Raw genomic sequence first — 12539 nt, forward strand, 5'->3', positions numbered from 1 at the left:
CGAGTGTTACTGCAACAGCTCAAAGCATTTGATGAACCCATCGCTACCTAACCACGTGGCCCATCCCATATGCTGGGAACAACTCTAAACTAAATGGAAAATGACCAATTCCAACACATCGCTTGACTTGGCTCCTGATCAGAGTTGATTGTTAAGGAAAATATTATTTAAACATTTAGTGGGTACAGGCCTATCCAATCTAACCATGGCTAGAGGTGCCATCACAGCCCCTGTGTGGTGATGGCCACTCAATATCCCGCTCCCAAGTTGCCGTGACCCACACACTGACAACTGATTGCATAAACTCCATGGACTGTAGCAATAAACAAAAAATAGGTTTTCCTGACCGGCCTAATAATGAGGTATAACCAGTGGCTCAAAAGGAGCAGTGTAGATCGGCAAACACTGCACCTAGTGGTTCAAATTCACATTCAATGGGCTTGCCCAGCCCAGGTGTGTGCAGCAGCTCATTTTCACTGAAGCCCTGGCAGCCTTGTGAAGTTTCTGGCTGTTATTTGCAGCAAAGAACAAGCTTTGGTAGGATGGCAAGGCATAAAGCCAAGTACAGTCCTCAAGAGAGAACTGAGTAGTAATTTCAGTGGTTCCAAAGAACAACACTCATAAGTGTGACATTGGCTAGCCAGAAACCAGTGAGCTGGGTAAAACCATTTTTATTTTGGGCAGGGCAGGTGGAAGTCCATCACTCCAAAGCACTGTCAACAGAATGAAGACATTACCCAATAGAAAGGGATTTTAGAACTCTGACTTTTTTCTTTTTTTTTTTTTTTTGTAATTTCTTCTGTTTTTCTGGTGTTTTATATTAACTGTGTAAGTTATTACCACTACCCAGAGCACCCTAGCCAGCATTTCTCTCAGTAGTGCAGGCTCTGATCTCCAGTCCTGTGGATCTTGCGTATTTAGAATCCATGCTTCAGCATCCTCCTGGCTGGAGCCAAGCCTCCCTCCTACTGTCAGCCAAGGAGCAGGGTGACAGCAATAGCCTTAGAGAATCAGGCTTGTTTAAACCAAGCCCTCATTATCTGACAGAAACAAGGGGGAGCATAAATCGAAGTCAAAACTGTGACTGACTGTGCAAAAAAAAATCATATGACTGCAGCGTCCTCATGTGATTGTTGCTTTTTTTTGTTGTTATTCAATCAGCTACATTGCCAGTTGAAATGTCAGGTTCGAAGGCATTCACAATTATTTTTTAAACCATGTGGGACATTAACTTTAATTGCACTCCTTTGTTTCCAGGTTGTTGATCCTAGAAGTGAAAAGTGACCTTCAAACACTGTGGTTCAGCACTGGGAGCCTGATCCAAAGTCTGCTGGGGAGAAAGGAAGTTCGAATGCTCATTCCCAAGAGGGTTTTAAGAACCTCCAGAGGAAAACTGCTGACAACAAATGCCTGTTAATTAAAACCAAAAATTTATCAGCCTAAAAACAATAAAGTTGGTTACGATGGAGTTTTTTGCCATGTTATTTGATACATGAAATTGTTACATAAATTTTGAGTGACAGTCTGAATAAGAACCAGCTGGTAGAAATTATTAAACATGTTGTAAATAGACTTCAGAGGCACTGAGGATCAGGCCTGTGGTTAAAGGAATCCAAACCCACCAGGGCTGGGGTAATAACTAAAAGGTGGCTTTACTGTGACACTCCAGTCCTTCACATTCTTCCTCCTCTGCTCTTGGGCCTTAGATTACACATTCCTGCAGGGCTGACACAGAAAATATTTGGGTCCACTTGTGGTGTGGTTGCAGCCAACATTCACAAGAGGAGAGGAGAAGGGAAGAAAGAGCTAGGGGGAACAGAAGTGTAAAGGAAGTGAAAAGAATAAAAAGCTAAGAAAAATATGGTAAGTCAAGAGTGAAGAGACCGTCTGACAACTGAGCTGACTTCTCTAAGAGTTCTAGCCATAGCTGACTGTGTCTGAGAATGAGTGTCTGAAACTCTGAAGGCTTGCTTGAAACCTGTGGATCATCATCGGATCTTAAATTACCTTTATAGTTTCTACATTACTACTCTTGGTCTCTGAGAAACAGCTTTGCAATTTAAACAAGTGAATTGAATCAGGCAGCTATAAAGGAGAAAAAGTTTGAAATATATCCTAAACATTCTCCGAGCAAAGAAACACACATTCAGGGAGATTTAGGGCTTCATCTGACAAAGAAGTGCGTGGGTAGAAAGTGCTTGGTACTTCACAGCTTTAGCAGCTCAGTTATTAAATCTCATTGAGGAGATACACATCTCTGCTACCTGAAGGGCTGTCAGATGACAGGGTGTGAACACATCATGTGTACCTGCATGTCTAGACTGACAGAGCTGGCACGCTCACACTGCTATCACACCGCCATCAGCGCAACATGAATACAGAAATTGTTTATTGCTGCACACAGGAACTTTAAAAAAAAGAAGAAGAAGAAGAAGAGTGCAAAGAGGAAAAAAAAAAAGAAAAGAAAGGAAAGGAAAGGGAAAAAAAAAGGATTTGGAGTATAACTTGGCTTTTGGCCAAGAAAGTAAAGGAAAACAAGACAATCTTGGTTTGGCAACCAGGTGCATTTAGGTAAATGTTGTCTGCCATAACCAGTGATCTCTCAAGGGAACTCTGCTCAGGGCTTGACAAATTCCATTCCTGGGAAGAAATCATCTGTGCCCTACTTCACATGGGACAGTGGCATCAGCTGATTGAACCAAACATGTAAACAAAGCTGCCTTAGCACTCTGCAGCTCTTCTTGTACTGGGAAGGAAAAAAGCTCCTCACCAGTTTCTAGTATCATCTCTCTCAGTTTATCACTGAAAAATTAATTAACCCTTGCAACTCATCAAACAGGCTTTTTGTAATTCCAATGCCTTTATTTTTTGCCTTTGTAGTAGCTAAAGCTATGCATTTTACCATTTTTTATATTTTTTTATTTTTTAAAGGTGTTTCCTAGCAGTCAATAATTTCCCAGATTCCTGTGTTGGGGTTGGTCATAGAATCATAGAGTGGTTTAGGTTGGAGAAGACCTTTAAGATCATTGAGTCCAGCTGTTAACCCAGCACTGCCACTAAACTACGTCCCTAAGAGACGCATCTACACATCTATGAAATACCTCCACCACTTCCTGGGCAGCCTGTTCCAATGCTTGACAACCCATTCTGTGGAGAAATTTTTCCTAATATCCAATCTAATTTTTTTTCCAAGATCTCTTCCAAGATGTTTTAAAGATCTTTACCAAACTTGGCATTTTACCACAGCATAGGAACAAGGAATGACCACAGCATGAGATAAGGCCCAGGAGTGACCTTATCTCTCTCTACCTTATCTCTCTACTTGAAAGAAGGTTGCAGCAGGGGCTGATCAGTCTCTTTTTCCAGGTGACAACTAACAGGATAATAAGAGATGGCCTGAAGTTGCACCATGAAAGATGTAGAATGTCTTTTGTCATACAAATAATTTTTGGGCAGATTTGCTCTTGAGGGAAGGCTTGAATGAGCCTGCCATCTCTCTGCTTTTGTTTTTGGTCCCTCCCTACAAATGCTAAACTCCCTGCTCAGTTGTAGCCATGTGTGTGGCAGTGCCCCAAAATGCCTCATGAAAGCAGCTTGTGGGGAAGGTGGGGGAACCCAAGAAGTCATCTGCAGCGCTTTGCAAATCCTCACAAGAGCTCAGCCTTGAGACACAGACCCACAGAGTGCCCTGGCCCACTCATCCTCACAGGTGGACTCACCTTTCCTGCCCGTGGTGGGGCTGACCCGTGCAGATGACCAGCAGTTACAAACAAAGCACAATAACAGATACTGACCATCCAGATTGCACCACACGCCTTTTCTAAAGGTATGTAAAGGAACTAGGTTTATTTATTACCTCTGGATAGGTTTGTTGTGGGTTTTTTTCCACTATGATGACAGTGCAAGGAGGAGGTGCAGCTATCCTGGCAGTCCCAGGGCTCTGCTGTGGTAGCCCATGGTCTTCCAAAGTCTCTGTAAGCTTCTGGCCTGTTGTATGTGCACCTCAGCTGGCCCACCTCCAGTTTGGCAGCTGCCAGAGTTAATTTACTCTCTGGACATTGGTTTTACTCTGCTACTTTTCTCATATTGATTTAATGAATTGTAAATGATGTATTTTTTAGTCACCATGATTCATGGAGGCACAGACCTCTTCCAATCAGGAGAGTAGATAATTGCAGTGAAAGTACATGATTATGGTTGCACGAGACTCATATTTTTTCATCATATTTTAATGAAATTGATTCAGGCTTCTCTATTGCTCAGAGTGGTGTTAAAATATCGATTTTGTATCATTCAGCTCAAGAGAACAATCAAATTTTTGCTGAAAAGTTCTGTTTTTTCTAAAAACATTAATTGATATTTTGGCTAGGAGGAAGAGAAAAATTTATTAAAAAAAAAAAATCGTCCAGAAACAATCAAACCAGCAAACCCTGGCCAAAAAAGTGATTTATCAAAGAGAATACACTTAACAAGAACATCTGCTCTGTGGTCTCTTTGGTGGGAGGACACTGAAGGAGAAGTAGTTTCACAGCCAAAGCTCCTTTAGAGCTTTTTTAAGAAATAAATAAACTGAACATACTCAGTTGCACCTTACTGCCTGTATGTACTATGTTTCACTTAGTATGGGCGAGGGATAAGAGTTCACCACAGACGCTCAGTTGTTTTATGGTCCAGTGAAATTGCCTTGACTGCTTAAGAAATAACCTTAGCACTTCCCTGGAATAGAAGTCAGAAATAATGAAAATGCTGGCAGCTGAACTTTAGCGTAACATACTCCTTAATGTGTTAACATCAAAAAAATGGGCAAAATGCTGCATTTTTTGGACTGTGTTCCCACTGACTCACAGCAGTAATTCAGAGAGCAACCTCTTCCTTAGAGGCTAGAACAAGCAGTGAATGCACAGGCAATAGCGAGAGGAGAAAAAAGATGAATATATTACAAAGCAACCAGCCTGCTATCTAAATGCCCCATTTAGATACTAATATTTATGGCATAAAAGGGAGGCAAACTGAGCAAATGGAGCTGTTGTACTCCTAGGGAGGGGTTGCCATCACCTTAGGACATAAATCCACCTGGCTCCACCTTCTGCAGCTGGCAGCATTGAGGAGGACTCATTGGAGGGCTGGGAGAAATAGAAGGGAAGCAATTGTACGGGGTTTGGTTTGAGTTGGGTTTTCTCAAATTTGTCTGCTGCCATTTGCACGGCGTGGTCACGGCTTGCCAGGGCAAGGGGTAACCAGGGAGGCAAGGAGGAGCTGTGCCATAACTTGCTCATTCCCACTCATCCATCACCACCTCAACTCCTTTCAGCTGCTGCAGACTAACAGGGGGCAGGATCAGGCTCTGATGCTCTGCGGGCAGGGCAGGGGAGGACACTCAGGCCCATGCAGCACCAAATCAGGGGTTACTGCCCTCCCCCACAGCTGGAGGGGCTCCTGCTTGCAGAAACTTCAACAGGAACTGCTGCTTGACTGGGACAAATGTGTATTTTTAATACCCTGTTCCCAAATGCATTACATAATAATCTTTAAAAGTTCTGATCACATATGGGCAGGGAAATATATTAAATATATAAGAGTTAGTCTTCTGGGCTCATCTTAAATGAACGCCCATATCCTTTATTCATACTCTCTGTGATAGAAGCAGTAAATTTGCACTAATTCTGTTTTAAATCTGCATTGGAATATGGTTATTTTATTTCAGCTTTCTTTGCCAATGCTGGAAAATCTAACGTGGCTTTACTGTGTTGCCATGTGAGAACCAAAAAAATTGATTTAATACAGCAGCCTACTTGCAATCCCGGGCTTAAGTGAAATACTGAGGGTAAAATCTGTCTAGCATGTGGACTGCACTGGTCACCAGAGCTATGAGCCCAGCATGGAAAATAATATGTAACATAAATAGAATCATTACAGAAAATGTGCGTGCATCCTGTAATAGAAAAATCTGCTTCTTAGATCTATAATTTAAATTGTCTCCCTGAAAAGAGCAAAACAGCTTAACAAATCTTTCCCCAGCCATGCTGTTTAATTGCAGCTGGTTGCTCAGAGCATTGCTGTATTGCTCTTTGGTGCCCAGCACAAGAGGCTTCAGTGTGAATGGTTCACACTGCAAATGGTTCGCATCCGCTGCTCATGGACAGAAGGTGAAAAATGTCATTTAAAAAAATTCAGATCCAATGTGTGATCATTGCCATTCCTCTCAGTAAATGTTATTATATGAATATGAATAGTCTGAATTTAGTCCTGTACTGTGTCTGGCATGAAAGTGTAAAAAATAGAATAGACCTGAAGAAAATAAAGAGAAGCATAAGTGAAGAGAAGGAAAATGGATTGTCAGTCAAACCTCAGTATATTCACATTGACTTCTCATGCTGCTGTTGTAGTAGTGGTATTTGGATGAAGGCAAAAAATAAGTTCTTATTAATTAAGAACAAAATGATAAAATGAAAATAGATATTATTTGATCTCTTAATTGTTCTGTTACATTTCAGGGTACCTACTTCTTCTATTATTACATAATGTAAAAGAACTTTTGGCAAGAAAAACTAGCTATCAAATGGTGTGTTGTAAAATGACAAATAAAACCAAGAAAAATCAGGTTTTGCTAAGACATAGAGGCCAAGGAAACTCAAATTATAAATAATTCTTCACTGAGCAATTTTTTTAATCAATTCAGCTTTTGTGGATGTTCTGGTAATAAATAAAAACTACATCAGATGAGTCCTGAGATAACACTAATTAATTACTAATACCTTTCCTTGTGTTTGAATTTTATTCAAATCAAGAAGAAATCAAGAAATTCAGTTGAGACATTGACAAAAGTAAAGACATGTAGTATATAACCCAAATGGCTGTATTTGTTTTATTTAGAATATAATGGGAACTCAGAGCTTCTTTACCGTTTCAGGCTGTTTATTTGTCTGGGATGAAATTCAAAAGTCTGAAACCAGGAGCAAATGATGAAGCTGTTTACCTGTTTTGGCAGCCAAATTACTGGATTTCACCCAGATACACATTTATATTCCCTTCCTCTGCTGTGACCCTACACTTATATTTTGAACATACAAATGTTTGTATTTTTAGGCATAATCTTCCAAGTAGAAAACCTCAGCTGAAGGTCACTGATGAGTGAAAATGAAATGAGCCCCACAGTGAGAATGCCATTGGATGTCATTGCTGTAGTGGTGTTGTCACTTGGCAGTGGGGAGAGAAGTGGCCTTGGCAGTGCTGGGTTAACATTGGGTTAACAACAATCTTAAAGGTCTTTTCCAGCTGAATCTGTGGTTCTGTGAGTAAAGAGCATTGCTGAGGCACCACAGCCCCAGGCTGGAGCACTGACAGCAGTGGATCAGTGTTTTGAATGGGTATGGTTTTCACCAATATCTCAGAAGAAATCCAGCTCTGGGTTCTGGTAGATGTCTTTACCCAACAAGACATCTCAAAATTTTTTCATCAAAGTGAAGATGAACTATCTGAACAGTGAGATCAGTTTCTTTGCTTTAATTTTTTGCTTGTGTCTTAACACTTAGCACAGCAGTGAATTACAATGTAAATCTCCCTGTCTAACTGGAGTGTGGTGGAGAGCTTCAGAATAAATTCTCAGGGCCTTGTGACTGAGGACAGAAGGGAGAGAGAACTTCCAGAAAAAATGTTAAAAACAACAATTCTGTCTGAGGCTCCTTTGCACAGTGTCTGCAAGACAAGGATTCTTCATCATCTTCTTCATTGCAGCCATGCAAACAGAGAGGGAAAGCACAATGGAGGGTTCCAAACATCTTCTGCAGCTGTGAAAAAGATGTGAATATGAAGAAGGAAACTCCTTTACCACTCTAGTCTTTGAGTAAAAAATTTATTAATAATTCTACAAGTGAGGGAGGAAAATCAGATGAAGAGAGGGTTAGTAATACTTTAAGCAAAATGAGCTCTGCAAGTATAACAATATGTAAAATACCATGCAGCTATATCTGTAATTAGCAATAACCACCCTCGAGGCTCTGCCCACTGTGCTGAGGAATGGGAGTGGATTTCTGAACCCCTACATTCCCCCAGCACCCCAATGCTCTGTTAAGGACACGTGCTTGCAGTGATTGAACACATTTGAAGGCAACTTGGATTTGTTTCTTCAGGTCATATGAAATGGGGGGATTCTGAAAGAAAGTGACTGAAAGTGACATTATGTTTAGCAGCCCACCAAAGCATCATGAACCAGCTCCCCTTCCTCTGGATAAGCCAGCATGGTCTTCCCAGTAGCTAATACAATCTCTGCCTGGAATTGATCTAACACTGACAATTCCTCCTTTGTTTAAGCAGCTAAAATGTTTCTGGATAGAAAAATATATGAAAATCACAAAGTATTTCATTAAGGATTTTGTTCCAGGCCTTCAAGACTTTTAGAGCTACAGCAACTTTAAATAAAAATTAAGGAGCATTATGAAATTTTTGAAGCCAGACATAGTAGGGCTTAAGGACATTATTTGATTGTCCTGAAGAGCACAAGGAGGACATTTAAGCTCTTCCATAGTGATGTGCTTTGGATTTTCGGTGACGTTTGTTAGGAAGCTTGAGCATAGTCTGTTCATACAGATAGAAGTCCAAAGCTCCAGAAAAGGCAGTCTCCTTGAAATTTTTGCTCACATTGCAGATCTAACTCTTCATCACAGCTCTGCACTGAAAGCAGAGGGATGTGCAGACTCTGTCTTGTATTGATCTACAACATGCTTTATAGTTTTCATTCCTGTGGTATTTCAACACTTTGCATGTGTTTTCAGTTATGCAGAACTTTCTCTCAAAATGTATTTGCAATGGATACTATTTTTAAATTGAAAAGAAATTTTCAGGTTATTTACAAAAGAGGAAAGGTGATTTCCTGTTGGGTGGGGACCACCAAGTCATCCAGATCTTTGAGATGACTTTAGTTAAAACAAGTATCCATGATAAGAAAGGTTTTGGCTCTTAGGAGCTTATTCTGGTTAGAACAAAAATGAGAACTATTCATTATTTAAATAAGAGCAAATATGGACTAAAACAAAGCAGGGAATTTAAAAGACACTCCATCCTTACTCATTGCATTCTTGTTGGATGGGTTCTTTTGCTAGGCTTCAGTTTAGAGCCTTTCACTCACCTTTGGTCTGAATCCCAGCTCCTTTGGTGTTTAAGTCTGTCCCTTAATGCTTTTGCAGAAGTTTGTGTAGAGAAAGCTGATGGACACAGGTTTTTTGCTAATAATAATTTGCAGAGATAGGGCTGAGAGCAGGCAGTTACATCTTCAAGATACATCAGTCTTTAGTGAGAGTTTTTAAATTCAGTTTAAAAAATTACTGGCCAGAGGGATTATACTGCACAATTTAGGCAACCAGAAGGCTATTTAATTCTATTTCTTATGTACCTGCAAACCATTAAAAAGAAGCAATTTTGTCCAGTATATGTAACCTTTAATTTACCTTTAAAGTCTCCAAATAAGCATATATTAATTCAAATTCTAACAGCCTACGGTGGGTTTTCAAATTGAATAGGGTGAGAAATTCAAAAAGGTCATAGGAATAAAGACACGACTTATCTGGTTAGCTAAAAGGATTCCTTTGATGTTTTTATCTTCCCAGGTTTCACTGCAATTAAGAACTGGCAAAACGAACTTGCTAATAGAACCACTTAGTGCTGGAACCACAGCAGTATTTAGCAGGCATAATCAGCTGTCACTGCTTTGTGCTAAGCATTTCATGACCATGTAATGACCATCCAGCAGCCAAGCACCAGAACTGCAGGAGCATTTTCATGTGCTTTCATTTGTGGTTCTGCAGTATGACCTTGGCTCAGTCAGTCTCCCACCATGCCAGCTTTGGTGCCCTGGACAAATGCAACCCAACTTAGTACTTTGCTATGTATGATTCATTAATTATAAGCAAAGGGTGCTCTTGCATTAACCCAAGCTCTTCTGGTGGCCACAGGGTCAGCAGGGACTCTGGTGGTTTTCAGTTTGGCCAATACAGACAACAGCACTTGGGGGCAGGGAGAGTGCAGCAGCAGAGAATGAGAACAGGCAGCACAGTGACACCTTTTCTGTGTGGTCAGGGCAACGCTTTGGTGATCCAGGACACAGAGGAGAAGGTGCATAGAGATGCAATCCCCTCCCTGCTGGTGACCCAAGGAAATTTCCAGTGTCATCCTTTTCTTATTGTCATTGTAAGGGACTTCTCAACACCTGTTTCATTTCTTTTACCCTCTCAGGCTATAACGGGCCACAGCTGAAGCAGGCAGGAAGGAGGTTCTGTCCCCTGGCAGTGCAGGTATTCCAGGACTGATGCAAGAGGGATGAAGGCTTGATCTGTTGTTTTTGTGCTTTTTGCTTTCTCTTATACTTAATGGGTGAAGTCTTGCCTGACTGTTTCAAAAGTTTTAGCAAGCCTTGTATGATAACTAAGAAGTCCCTATCTGGAGATGATGGAATATGAGCAGGCAGAAGCTGCATCATGTTAGAGGACTTGTGATTACTGTTCAGTTGTGTTTCCTGTGAAAAGCCATCTGAGCCATGCTCTGGAGTCTGCCCACACTTCAGTTTACTGGTGAATTTAGATACGCTTACTCACATTTGGGTTGCCTTGAATGTTTTGGATCATTTTCAGGGGGCCATGGTTGCGGAATAAAGGAGGCTCCATAAACTGATGCATGGACAACTCCCTCCAGTTTGAACAGAGGAAATCACTGGCTGTTGGGGCTTCTTCAGCTGTGTGTGAGGGAAAAACACCTCTTATTGTCTGGATTTCCTCAGCTGAACTGAGCCAGCAGTTTTTTCAAAATAGTCAGGATATGTGAAATGTCTTGAAATGCCATTTTCAGCCAAATAAAAGAGCAATCCAATTAATATACTGTGTCCTATGAAAGGATAAAAGGTTAGTGATACACTAATGGGTTCGTGCACAATTATTCCTAGAAACTGATCAGAAGGCAAAAAAAAAGGAATAACTATTGTTTTATTTTAATCAGAATGTTATTTCCAGTTTCATTTAAGTGAAAGATCATTCATGGTTTCTGTTTCATTGTAGAAGATCTTCTGCAATGACCCTGTTTTTCTCCTGAGTTCTGGGAGGGTGGAAAGTTCTACAATGGCAGGACCCTAGGAATCCTGAGAGAGGAGACTTGGGGTCCATCTGCAAAGCTCTTGGATCATGGATAATTTCATTGATTTCCATTAACTGGCAGCAACTGGCAGTTCCCAGGGTGAAGTCATGAGCTTTGGTTCTTTTACATCTGAACTTACATAGCTCCTCGCTCCTAGGTTAACTTCATTTTTGAACATGGAAGGATCTTGCTTTGATATTTGAAACAAGATGGGTTTGAGGCACAGAATATGTGTATGAAACCTAGTTTCCTATAGTTTGGTGCACTTTGTCCTCTTTAATACTCCAGTGAGGCAAAAGTCTGGTAAACTACTGTAGATACCAGATTTCCATGTGCGCTGATCAGCCAGCCAGTTGTTAAGAGCATTCATAGCAGCTGAGTTTAGCCTGCTTTTCCTTCCTTGCCAATTCTTACTATAGCTATGAGAATGATCATCTTTGAAAATTAATTTCCTGAAAATTTGCTATGGAGTTAAAAAAAAGACTGGTACAGAGGGAACCACAGACAGAGGATCAGATGGTATAATCAAAATCATGTAATATTTTTAGGAAACCTTCTAAAATTGAGTAATTTGGATATAAATCAGAAAGCATGATGGATTTGACCTCAGCAGTTTTCTGGCTCCTGTGCTCTATGTCATAGACTAAAATTGGTATTTGGTAGTCCTGCATTCATGGGGAATTTTTCAGATGGATAACAGCCAGCACCACAATCCTGGGGTGTCTTCTCTAAAGATGAGTCCACACCGAGGGCCTGTGAGAGCTGAGCAGAGCATGGAAGATGCACAGTGTGCACTGGGGCTTTGTGGCTTCTGAGTCCCCTGGCTGACCTCCAGGGCTGAGTGAATCATCACAGGCCAGCATCAGAGGTGGGAATGCTGTAAAATGCAATTTATTTCCTCTTCCTGTACACCAAGTACTGCAATATATACAGACTTCTAAGTAAATTATTTTGGGTGCACAGCTATAAATTTCAATCACACATACTCTAACAGATTTTTTAAAACAACGACAAAAAAAATCACATATTGTTCTCATGTACTCTTTATTTACTTTATAAGACTCCCTCTGTTCGTGACTGTTTCTGTTATTGTTGGAAGAATAAACCTTCTCAAAATAGATCATCGTAAGGATGGAATCTGTCCAGCGCCCACTTAAGTAGAAGTTTTCTGCCAGAACCAGTTTATTTCAGCTGTGATCACGAGTTTTTTGTGCACTTATTTGTTTGTTCTTCAATGCTGTCTGTAATATTGAGATGCTCTGGTAGTATCTTTAATGTTAACCAATGTTTTTCCAAAACAAAGTAGATAAATACATAAGCAAAGGTCAGAGAGAGGTCCTTGTTTTTTTCAACAGACAGGACAGCCTTATATGCCATCAAGTGTCCAACATACTTTGGTTACTTCAGAATGGACCTATTAT

This window comes from Lonchura striata, chromosome 1, assembly GCF_046129695.1.
Source record: "Lonchura striata isolate bLonStr1 chromosome 1, bLonStr1.mat, whole genome shotgun sequence".
NCBI lineage: Eukaryota > Metazoa > Chordata > Aves > Passeriformes > Estrildidae > Lonchura > Lonchura striata.